This window comes from Chlorocebus sabaeus, chromosome 12 (genome assembly GCF_047675955.1).
Source record: "Chlorocebus sabaeus isolate Y175 chromosome 12, mChlSab1.0.hap1, whole genome shotgun sequence".
NCBI classification, from domain to species: domain Eukaryota; kingdom Metazoa; phylum Chordata; class Mammalia; order Primates; family Cercopithecidae; genus Chlorocebus; species Chlorocebus sabaeus.
In genome coordinates this window covers 24,223,501-24,235,547 of record NC_132915.1, presented here as the reverse complement: position 1 = coordinate 24,235,547, position 12,047 = coordinate 24,223,501, and the positions used below count along the sequence as shown (strand labels likewise).

At 33.6% G+C, this 12,047-nt stretch overlaps 1 long non-coding RNA gene across 1 annotated transcript in view; it reads right to left on the bottom strand.

The window, feature by feature from the left end:
- LOC140713041 (uncharacterized) overlaps positions 1-11,692 on the bottom strand; it is a 40,276-nt gene extending 28,584 nt beyond the window's left edge. Inside the window, exons 1-2 of the long non-coding RNA XR_012094924.1 lie at positions 11,589-11,692; positions 8,024-8,117 (exon numbers count right to left, since the gene is read on the bottom strand). This is a non-coding gene — a long non-coding RNA (uncharacterized lncRNA). The remainder of the gene's footprint in view (positions 1-8,023; positions 8,118-11,588) is intronic.
- Positions 11,693-12,047: the final 355 nt, after the last annotated feature.

Below are 12,047 nucleotides of genomic sequence, written 5' to 3'. Positions count from 1 at the left end.
TTTTTTTGAGCTACTAGCTTCTATTTTAAAATAAAACATTACTTTTGGATAACTTATTTGTTTTCAACAATTGAAACTTTATTTTCGTATACACTATTTGGGAAAATTCACTTCTCTCTGTGGGTTTATTTTGTTCCATTTGTTCTCCAGTGCTGGGCCTGGTTAGGAAACTTTTCTTTGACCTTTTTGGACATTTATTTCTCTCAGCTCCTCCTACAATTATTTAAGGCCCAATGCTTGTTATAAGTTTCTAATTGATGCAGGTAGTTGAATGAAAATCACCCCTTGCCACTCCCCCAATTCGCTTTCTGAATTGGAGAGGATAGCTGGAGGTGTTGTCCCTGTCTGTGGATGTGGTGGGGAGGAGTCAGAAAGTGGAAACATGGACATATTTTTGTTAGAGCTCTAAATCTAGTGATACATCATTGATTTTATCTCTGCCAGGAAATAAAACCTTCAGCTGCAGCTAAGAATTTGGAGGTTACTGAAGGAGGTTACTTTTTCAAGAGCAGAAGTAAGGATTCCACTGAATTTGCTCACCAAAGATAAGTCAGCAAAGAAAACTTACTGAAGAATACAGGTTGTCTACTGTGTTTCTCTTATTTTTTGGAGGTTATTTGATCATGTTTATTTGAAAATTGACCCCTGTATGACAGTCCATTCTGTTGAGTTTATTGTTAAAAGAGCAGGAATGATTAATGACTATAGTGAAATTATGGATTCCTATTGTTACTAGACTAATATTGTAAGAACCAGCTAAATCTTATAATGTATGATACATTTATGTGTGGCATTCTTTGGTGTAGAAATGATTGTTTAAATGCTGATGCTATGTAGTTTACCTTCTGCCTAAATCAACATCAGTGCTAAAAATATGTATAAGTAAGGTGAATATTTTGAATTTATTTAAGGCCCTTCTCCATAAAAGAAGAATAATTTAAATATTTTTTGTAGAACTATGAGAAAAGCTGACTAATTTGCATAAACTGAGGAGCACAATTGGAAATACAGCAAAATTGTTTAATTATTTTTAAGTGAATGCAAGTTTATTAAAAAAGTAAAGGATCTCTAAAAGAATGGCTACTCCATAGGCAGAGCAACAAAAATTACTGAATTTTTAAGTGAATATAATCATATTGCTTTGACTTATTGTCATCTATTTGTAAGAAATAGCTATTCCACAATCTTCTTAATGTTTAAATATTTTGTAATAGGCATTAATATTATATATTTTTATATGTTATTCATATATATTAGTAATAATAACTAATAAATATATATTTCTTATTATGTACCCGACATTGGAGTAAGTATCGAGCCTGTGAGGTGAGTAACATTATTACCTGATTTAACAAATGAGGAAACTAAAGTCCTTAAAAATGGTGGCTTTTGTTGACATATGTTGTTTTGAATGCTCTCCTTCCTGTTCCCCATCATTTGGCAAGAGTTCCTTGGGAAATGACTCCTCCACTGAATGCAATCAAGTTAAAACTGTCAAGCTATATATTTTTCTGCCTTCTCTAAGAATAAATGACGGTCAAGTGTTCTTTCTTCCAGGAACATAAATCTTAAGCAGACTTACATAAGAAAGGGAAGTGGTTGAATCTGAGGTATTTCCATGGTGGTCTTTGAGGAAAGCCTTCCATGAGTTCCCAGTCCATATCCTTCAAAGGGTTTCTTGGATATGCTTTATTTATGCCTAATTTTCCAGCTTCTCTTTAGTGTTGCATGCTCTAATATTTTATTCTCTCTCTTGTTTTTTGCTTCACTTAGTTAGAATTTCTTTCATCCAATGAAGAATTCTAATGAGAAACATTAATCTGTAATTTTTAATATTCCAGAATAATCGTGGTATAAACATTACATCCTGCTGTTTCCCTAATTACTTGAAATCTGGATATTCCAATTTCGACAACGAGATCTTAAAATTGTAATTCCCATGTCATGTTATACATAAAGTACCAGGCAATCACTGTACTTTGTTAGCCTACTTGCCCCCTTTGAATTATTATGTTGGAAAATGTGGCCACTTTGAGTACATTACCTTTGAATCATCAGTAGGTGGAGATTAATTATGTTCTTCCAACTTATTGGGCTTTGTGACCTTTACTTATTTATTCATTTATTTGTTAAATATCCTTAATGATTTCAACTCTAAAATTCTGTTCCTGTGACCTGTACTGCAGTCTTTCCCTTTATATGCAAAGATTCTGCAATCATTGGATATTTTTGCATTAGATTTTTAAATTGAGATGCAATTCACATACCTTTGCATAATGTTTATTACTTTAAAAATGTACAATTCAGTGTTTTTAGTAGAGTATATTCACAATGTTCTGCAACCATCATAACTATCTAATTCCAGAATATTTTAATAACTGAAAAAAAAATACCCTATTCCCATTGACAGCCACCTTCCATTCTCTTTTTCCCCCAGCCTCTGGAAATCAGTAATTTATTTTCAATCCAGTTTCACTGTTTAAATATCTTAACAGTATTCCTTTTTTATAAGACAATTGTTCTTTTATTTCTTCAACTTATATTAAATGCTTAGGCATTCTCTACTTTTATCCACTGACAAAAAAATCAAGACATGTTTTCCTAATAGCAATTGAAAGAGAGAAAATACTACAAAACATTTAATCCAATCCCATATTATTTTCAGACTTCCTTAATTCTCCTTTTAAAATTATTAATTTATTTCTGAGCTTGAGAAATTGTATAACATTATGATTAAATTTTATCTGATTCTAGGCAAATGAAAAATGACAACAGATTGAAAGGATATGAAAAGTCATATTCAATAACCTCCCATATAGTCATTTGGGTTTTTTCCAGCTTCCAATCCCACACTTCCTTGACCTAAAGTAGATAAGGAAAGTCTCATCTTTAATTAAACAACTTGAAGTAATTTGGATTTTTTTTGAATATACACTATTTCTCATGATCTTTTTAAGGCCACATCTGAAATAAAAATATTTTATTGCAAGCTTTGGATAAATATGCAGTTAAGAAGTATGACATAATATGTCCATTTACCCATATATACTTATCAAGTAATAATTATTGTTTTCTCCTGTCTATTCTACAAAAGATTTTAAGTAGCTGTGTTTTTAAATTTAGTAATTTTTAACTTGAATCTCCACTGTTCTCAGACAGCATATCAGCTCCTGCTTTCCAAACAAACTTCGTAGGTCTTGGGAAGAAGAAAGCCTCATGACTAAGAACTCTCTCTTGAATCAGACAGCTTGAATTCAAATCCTACCTCTATTCTTATTAGTCGTATGAACACAGGTAAGTCATTTAACTTCTTTGTGTCTCAGTTTTCTTATATATAAAATGGGAATTATATAACTTACCTAGAAAATTTGTTATCAGTGTATGAATTAATAAGAGAAGAGTAAAGTGCTTAAAATTGTGAGCAATATATTCCAAGGGTTCACTGGCTATCCTTCCTTACCTCACGAACTCAATTATTGAGACAGCAGCGTTTAATTAAAATACATTTAAACCGACCCCACACCAAAAGTTAATGAAAGAAGGCTACATCATTAATATTGTGATTGCAATAATAGCTCTAAATTGTTGTACAGCTGTTCGGTGCTGAGCATGTTGATATGTTCTTTCCTTGTTTTCTTTTGATTTCCCAACAACCCTGTAAGTTGAGTAGTATTTTCATTTTACCAATGAATAAGCTATCTTTCCGACTGGCTCAGTAACCTGCACATGGCTTGGACATTCTTCACATTACTTGTTTTCCAAAAATTCCCCTGTTGAAGTGAATCCTAGTGACTTCAAGAATTCCAAAAGCCCAAATAAATAAACTTTCTGGTGTTTCTAAAGTCTCATTCTTAATGTGATCTCAGATTTTGGTCCTATGATTTGGTCTTGTCATATCTTCTTTTTAGCAAAATTTAGGAGACCACTGTAGGACCAAGTGTAGCAAGCATGTTAAAACCAGAAAAACAATCATATAAAATTCACTTCAGGAAGCAAGAACTTATGTTTTTAAAAATTTGTCACAGGGCCAATGTTAGGGTTCTTAAGGTCTAAACTAAAGGTATCTCATTCAAAATTTTAATTCTATATTTATTTCTAAAAATGGAGAAGGTAATGAAGAATGAACAAGAAGCAAAACAGGTCCTGCAGGTTGTGCTCACCATAGTGAGAGTCATTCTTTGAAACTCCCACAGGAGAACCATATCCATTCAGCTCACTTTGGACCACCTGTGGAGCCTCATAACCAGGGAATAGGGAATCTCCTGAGGTCCAAATTTGTGTGCCAGGTAATAAACTCCCCAGGATAAGCATCATACATCATCCTAAAGTAGCAGTTTTACCAACTGTAAGCAATTTAGAACACTATCTTTATATTAAGATATATTAATGTCTTAAAGGAGCGTGTGTATTGAATCACTTTAAAAAATACAACATCAGGGTCCTGTCGGAAAGAGCTATTATACTCTGTATTAGTCTGTTCTCATGTTGCTAATAAAGCTACATCTGAGACTGGGTAATTTATAAAGGAAAGAGGTTTAATTGACTCACAGTTCCACATGGCTGGGGAGGCCTCACAATCATGGCACAAGGCAAAGGAGGAGCAAAGTCACGTCTTACATGGCAGCAGTCAAAAGAGAGCTTGTGCAAGGGAACTCCCATTTATAAAACCATCAGGTCTCGTGAGACTTATTCACTACCAAAGCACAGTATAGGGGAAACTGCCCTCATGATCCAATTATCTCCACATGACCCTATGTGGAGACTATGACATGTGGGGATTTTTACAACTCAAGGTGAGATTTGAGTGGGGACACAGTCAAACTATATCATACTCTGAAGTATTTAATCAAAAAATTAATGAAGATACTGTTTATAGAAATGGGTATAGAACAAGGGATGGTGAAACACCCAGGAACTGTAAATAGTGGGGAAGTCATTGCCAAATTCAGAGGGATTATTTCTCACTCATATTTACATTAGTGTCTAGCAGAGTTACCATCACATGATTGCTACTGTGATCATCATTATAATTGCTGTCATTTAATAAATGCTTCCCATATCCTGGCCACTAAGCTAAACTCTACACATATCATTTAAAATGTTCTTAGCCACTGTGAATTGGGAACTATTTTTCTTTTTTTTAGGTTCATTTTAAAATTTTTATTCTTAAGGATTTTTGTTTTCTTTAATTTTATAATACGTAAAATATTTCCATTGTCCCCAAATTAAGTGAAGCTATATTTTGAGAAAGCTAGCTTTTCAGTTTTCTTTTTTTTTTTGAGATGAAGTCTTGCCCTGTCACCCAGGCTGGATTGCAGTGGTACAGTCGATCTGGGCTCACTGCAAACTCCGCCTCCGGGCTCACGCCATTCTCCTGCCTCAGCCTTCCAAGTAGCTGGGACTATGGGTGCCCGCCACCACGCCTGGCTAATTTATTTTTTTGGTATTTTTAATAGAGACGGTTTCACCATGTTAGCCAGGATGGTCTTGATCTCCTGACCTTGTGATCCATCCGCCTTGGCTCCCAAAGTGCTGGGATTACAGGCTCAATTTTTACTTTTTATTTTTAAATTTTTATTGTTTTTTATTATACTTTAAGTTCTAGGGTACATGTGCACAACGTGTAGGTTTGTTACATATGTATACATGTGCCATGTTGGTGTGCTGCACCCATTAACTTGTCATTTACATTTGGTATATCTCCTAATGCTATCCCTCCCCTCTCTCCCCACCCCACAAGAGACCCTGGTGTGTGATGTTCCCCTTCCTGTGAATTGGGAATTATTGACTATATTTTATATAAGATGAACAATAAAACACAAGAATCAACTAACAGGTAGAAGGTCATATAGGTAACCTGAAACAGAATTAAAAATCAAGCTTCACTGACTCAGAGGTCTGCACTATCCAAGTTATCAAAGTAAAATCCCATTTTAGACGTCAAATAAATGATTTCTACTGTATTTACTGTTACATTTTTACTATTCCAAAGACCAGTAGTTTGACATCTAAACCCAGGTAATTGTTAATAATATGTAGCTCTGTCATTTCACTTATTGATTGTGAAAACACTGTTTATGTTTTGTCTCCCAACCAGAGCACAGACTCATCAGAAGCAGATACCATGTGTTATACTGTTATGTATCTCTCAGAGACTCCAGCACTTTGAAAGGACTAGGCCTTGCTTATTGATATGAATATTTTTTTCTAGCCATGTCCCAAAGTTCTCAGCATAGCTACAATCCTGCTTTTCACAGGATTTTCATTAAAATTAGGTTCTAAAGCATTACTTCCCTAATGTGTGACGCAACTTATGTTTAGTTTTCAAATCAAAATTAGCTTTGTTTTTCCACTGTCTTTATCATTGAAGATATTGAACTTGGGATTTCCAAAACTATAATTAGCAATTATTTTTACATATCTTTTATATACACAACTTTTACAATAGCTGGCATAATCATGTAGATTCATAGGAAATGTTTCTGAACTGGTAAATAAAAATGAAAGAAGAAATCTTTACTGCTTGCTGACCCGTGTGACTAACCTTGAAATCAGAGAGGCAGATTCATTTAAAACAAACTTGCAAACTGTTAAGCAAAGTACTGAATCTCTGTGACTTGACCAAAAGTAATTCAAACTTGACTATTCTAGGCTCCCTTCTATTGCTGTATCTACCCATGCATCAAAGACTCCAGTTGCAAAGGATGGTCAAGGAATCTGCTGTGCCTTTTGAGTCTCTCCGTTTTATATTGCCAAATTTATCTTCCTTTAATACTTCACTTCTCATAAGACACTAAGATAAACAAGGATGCAACTCACTTTTATTTCAAAATAGAACCTAGTGGTTAAAAGTACTTGTTCTGAAAACAACTCTCTTTTTCTAGTTCTAACATGTCTCCAACTAGTTATCTCACCTTGAGCTTGGCACATAATCACTCCATCTTACTTTTGCATCTGTGACACAAGAAAAATACCACCCACCTCAACACAGATCTTATGAAGATTAAAATAAGATTATGAAAGTAAGATGCTCAGCACAATGTCTAACCTAAAATAAATGCTCAGCAAGTAGGAACTACTATAATTATTATCCAGATCAAATATTTTCTCCTCTATGAAGCTTTCTTATTCTTTCCCAGCTAGAATTACTTACTTTCTTCCTTGCTTTCTATACCACACTTTAGTCACCACCATGCTGGCACTTGTCTCACTGCATTATAATTATTTATGTGCCTGTGTTCCATAACCAGAATTTGGGACTTAAGCTTCTTTATACCACCAGCATAATTGTTTCATGTGTGCTCATTAGGTAATGGAATAAAATGGACGAATGAATGAATGAATGGGACTCTAGTACTAAATGCTCTTAAAGATGTAATTATTCTAAAGTGATCAAATTGCTCGAACATGAGTAGTTCAGATAATGAGAGACTGTCATAGAATTACTTGATAAAATCTAGTCAATAAAATGACTTGATAATATAACCTTTATGATTTCTTTAAACAATCATTCACTTCTTTCTGAAGTTGAGAAGAGGAGATTCCTTCTCCCATCTTTATATTTCAACAATGATAAGAAAACAAATTGATCTCTGGGATCAGTGCCCAATACCATTAGTGGTATGCATCTTACAATTCTTAATTAATTTGTGGCATACACATACTAGTCTCCACAGCCAGCTTCATCTGCATACAGCAGCATAATCACGTTTTGCTTATACTAAAGACTTTTTATGAGTCATAAGTCTTCTCCAGGGGGTGTGGTTATCATCTGGTAATCACACCCTTGGGAGGTTAAAAACACTTATCTTTGGATCATGACTTGCAATGCCCCAGGGGTGTGATTATCTCAGGCAACTCACACTTTCTGTCATGCCTAATTGCTTAATTATTATAGCTGTGAGTTCACACCACCATACAGGAACTCAAGTTGTGTCAGCATTTCCACTATAAATTCCTTTTCCGAGAGTCTATAACTCAGCCATAAAAAAAAAAAAGAAAAGAAAAGAAAAGAAAAGAAAACCTGTGGTTTGTTGAAGCACTGCAGCAAGGGTCGTATTCCAGGAAACATTTCTGCAGTAGATGAATTGTATCTTAAAAATTGGGTCCTGGTCCTCCTAGTTAGGTCACCAAAGAAATAAATAATAATTAAATGTCTCTATATATTTTTCTGTATGGCTGGGAAAATAATGTAAATCCTAAAGACATAAATATTAATTTTTAAATTTAAACAAGAATAGCTCATACAATTTCCAGTTTTTTGGAAATACATGTATTTATAAAATATTATATAAGTAGAATGAATTAAACCATAGTTAGAGAACATTGTCATATGCAGTCATGTACTACACAACATTTCAGTCAAAGGACAGTATGTGGCAGTGGTCACATAAGATTATAATGGAGCTGAAAAATTCCTATTGTTTAATGACATCATGGCTGTCATAGCCATCATGGCAGTCATGACCATCTGAATGTTGTAGTGCAGTGTGTTACTCATGTGTTTGTGGTGATGCTGATGTAAACAAGTATCTGCACTGCCAGTTGTATAAAAGTGGAGCATATACAATTATGTACATAGAATTATGCACACACAATTATGTACAACACACAATATTTTATAATGACAATAAACAATTATGTTACTGGTTTATGTATTCACTGTACTATACTTTTCATTATTTTAGAGTATACTCTTTCTACTTATATATTTTAAAAAAAGTTAACTGTAAAACAACTTCTAGCAGGTCCTTCAGGACATATTCCAGAAGAAAGCATTGTTATCCTAGGAGATGATGGTTCCATGCGTGTTATTGCCCCTGAAGACTTTCCAGTGGGTCAAGATGTGGAGGTAAAAGACGGTGATATTGATGATTCTGACCCTGTGTACGCCAAGGTAATGTGTATGTTTGTGTCTTAGTTTTTAATAAAAACAGTTTAAAAAGTTTAAAAAAATAAATTTAAAAATTAGAAAAAAAGCTTATAAAATAAGGATATAAAGAAAAAATATTTTTGTACAGTTATACAATGTGTGTTTTAAGCAGAGTTATTACAAAAGAGTCAAAGAGTTAAAAAATTTAAAAGTTTATAGCATAAAAAAGTTATAGTAAGCTAAGGTTAATTTATTATTGAAGAAAGGAAAATTTATAAATTTAGTGTAGCCTAAGTGTACAGTGCTTACAGAGTCTACAGTAGTGCACAGTAATGACCTATGACCTAGACCTTCACGTTACTCACTGATTAACCTAGAGCAACTTCCATTCCTTCAAGCTTCATTTAATTTTCAGTGCTTTATATAGGTGTACCATTTTTATCTTTTATACAGTATTTTTACTATCCATGTTCCATGTTTAGATATGTTTAGATACACAAATATTTACCATTGTGTTACAGTTACCTGCAGTATTCAGAACAGTAACATGCTGTATAGGTTTATAGCCTAGGAGCAATAGACTATACCATATAGCCTATGTTTGTAGTAGGCTAGACCATCTAGGTTTTGTAAATACACTCTATGATATTGGCACAATGGCAAAATTGCTTAATGATGCATTTCTCAGAACATAATCCCATTGTTAAGTGATGCATCACTGTATATGTAAATTCTAAACCTCAGCCAAATATTTTCTTAGCTCATATACTGTTTATTATCTAGAGGATTGAGTAAAGAGCACAAAACTAGATAATGGGAAACAAAATGTAGCCCAAACACTGTGTAGTTGTATATGACCAGGTGCCTTAGACTGATGAATGTCTCAAAGCCTGGAAGAGGCGTACTTAGGTAGATCAATTCACAAGAGCCCCCAGATTATAAACTACTCAACTAATGCACTAATATAAGAGGTATATTTACCCTGGTAGCTGTAATTCATCCATGGTAGCACCATCACAACAACAGCATTTCTGAGATGCTAATAAAATGTTTTGCTATAAGTATGGAATCAGATCAAATAAAATGAGAATGTTGAGTGATATTTCATACAGATTGTGCTGACAGCTAAATGCTCTTGTTTTTTGCACTGGGGGATGCCCCTCGTCTGTTAACTCAACAGTCACTAGAATTTCCAGAATTTGACCTTCAATTTTGTTATGCTACAGCCAGTGTGACTCAATGTATGCATTTGAAAAACATATGTCTTGGATTGAAATCTCCCAAGAAATTAAAAGAAAATAAGTTATTACTAATTCCTTAATTCTTCACTCATCCTTTCAGTTTATTTTTGTAAGTTTCTTGGTCATCTTTTTCTTTCAAGAGGTGCTGCAATTTCTTCATTAAATGGCACAGAGTTGATGAACACCTGACCCTCCAACAGAGACCATCTTTGCCAGACTATTACTTTTTGTATCAATCCTGTCTTAATCTATATTTTTTCTTCCAAAAAACCCCTGCATACTGTTTTATATAATTTAGAACAAAATACAAATATCGTATTTTCTTATAAACAAAACTAAAATATCTCTGGATAGGAAAAGTATGTGTCCACTTTTCCTCACACAAAATGAAAATGGTTCTCCTCATGTGTAATCAGACCATCTCACATTGTTGTATCCAAGATCAATACATGCAAGTGCATTTCATGATTTTTCTTAAAAAGTTAAAATGTTGAATCCTATCTTACTTTTCTTAACACATAAACATATGCTCCAAATGTTTTGTTTTGTTTTGTTTTTCTGATAATAAGGCACTAAGTAGTACATCGGGGAAATAGAAGGAAAAGAAAAATCAAAATAGAAATGGAAAACTTTTTTCTTTTTTATTATTTGAAATATAAATTTTGCTATAACTCCTACTTGGAAAAGTGTCTAATCGCTTTACAGGTACATATGTTGGCAGCACCCACTACACGGTTATTAGTGATAAGGTAACAGCAGATGAAAACACAAAATGAAAACATTTTGTGACTATGGAGATCAAGATGGTTTCTTACAAGATGCAAGAGTAACAGTTGCTATGTTAGTCAATATAGAAGCCAAGATGTATATGTGTTTATGTTAATGTTTTATGTTGTGTTACAAAACAAAAAGAAAAAATAGATTCACCGGTATTTGAAGATGATTTGGAAATATACAAATGAAAAAAACGAGGTATTGAGAGGAAAAATATGTGACAGAATATTACACAACTATTCTGAAGCAAAAAATTATGACTTTATCTTGTTCGGTATTCTTATTTATGCACAAAAACATATCGAGTGTTGATGGTAGACATTTTTTAGGTTAAGTGACAAGGAAAAATAGGTCATTCTACTCTGTGACACTTTTAACAGGGGGAGAGACTTTCTAATAATATGTGGTTAAACATAAAATATAAAGTAGCCAGGATTTTTTAAATACAGAGAATTTATTTTTTAACCTTTTGGGAGGTCTGGAGGTCTGGCAAAAATAAATATTTATATATGGATACACACAAAATTTAGCATGTAATTTCAGAGGGCTCATAGATTCTTTAGCACTCATGCAGAGCCACAAGTTAAAAACTTCAACTACACAGAGAAAGCATACAATATATAGTTTTTACTGATGACTAAGGTAGGCAAAATCTCTCCCCCCTGCTCCCCCACAAAGTGGTTCAGGAAGATAGTACTTACCTGAGTTTTGATAAATGTATACAGCTATTAAACTGCAACCACAAACATGATCTTGGACATCTTCATCACTCCAAAAAGTTTCTTCATTCCCCTTTGCGAGCAATTTCTACCCCGCCACCAGCCCTAGATAACCCAAGACCTACTTTCTGTTCTAGTTAATTAGATTTGGCTTTGTCTAGAGTTTCATATAAATGAATTCATACAGTTTGTACTCTTCTCTGTCAGCTTCTTTTGCTCACCATAATGTTTTTGAGATTCATCCATGTTGTTGTATATAACAGTAGTTTGCTCTTTTTGTTGATAGTAGTCCAATTTATGGATATACTATTGATGGATAATTGTGTTACTTTCAATTTTGGGCTATAACGAACAAACCTGCTATGAACATTTGTGTGTAAGTTTTTGTGTAAACAGATGTCTTCATTTTCTTGGGTAAAGATCCAGGATTACAATTGTTAG